General features: G+C 41.0%; 1 non-coding gene across 1 annotated transcript; it reads left to right on the top strand.

Annotated features, from left to right (window-relative positions):
• Positions 1 to 369: 369 nt before the first annotated feature.
• Positions 370 to 474, top strand: LOC144714291 (small nucleolar RNA R71). Its single transcript, XR_013584307.1, has one exon. It is a non-coding gene; the product is annotated as a small nucleolar RNA R71 (small nucleolar RNA).
• Positions 475 to 748: the final 274 nt, after the last annotated feature.

The raw sequence follows: 748 nt of genomic DNA, 5'->3' as shown, positions 1-748 counted from the left end.
TGGACAAAAATACCATCGACGTTCGATACCACTACCTATTATTGGTACCAAACCATCATATTCGGTGCCGACCTGACGATGTCCCTGACGACGTCCAACATCAAGCATTCCCTTAATGACAAAATAAAGAAATAATCCAAAGGACAAGGACCAAACACGAATAGGCCTGTCCACAATTTGAAAAGAAAAAATTACAATTGCGCAAATACGAAAACAAAAATAAATTGTCTGATGAGTCGTTATAAAGCTGAGTACTTGAATGACGGGTTGCGGATGTCGGCTCGTGCTGCTCGGTGTGGCTGCTGGCATCCTTTGGTCTCGGCGACGAGATGGTCCCCCATCAACATTTCCACTATTTGCCAATAAGGATGACCATGATGAGGGCATTTTCTGCTAAGGTCTTTCAATCTTTCCCATGCTTCACTAAAAGAATCAGATCCCTATGTAAAATCTGTAATTACTTTTCTATAGGCATTAGTCCTTCCAAAAATTTTTGCAAAAAATATCATTCTATCTCACTCCAATTCTGAAAATTTTTACCCACAGTTCTGAACCAATCTTTTGCCTTATCCTTAAGAGTATGAGGGAAAATTCTCATTTTCAAAGCATCTGAAGTTACTCCTGAAATGTTATAAGTATCACATTGATGGAGTGCGCCAGCTTACCCCATCGGATACGTCATCGGATCTGTCATCATCATCATCGATGATCCATCAGCTGGCACATCGAATGACCGGCAGGCCAATAC

Source organism: Wolffia australiana, chromosome 1 (assembly GCF_029677425.1).
Source record: "Wolffia australiana isolate 7733 chromosome 1, ASM2967742v1".
Classification (NCBI taxonomy): domain Eukaryota; kingdom Viridiplantae; phylum Streptophyta; class Magnoliopsida; order Alismatales; family Araceae; genus Wolffia; species Wolffia australiana.
This window is presented reverse-complemented; position numbering and strand designations above follow the sequence as displayed.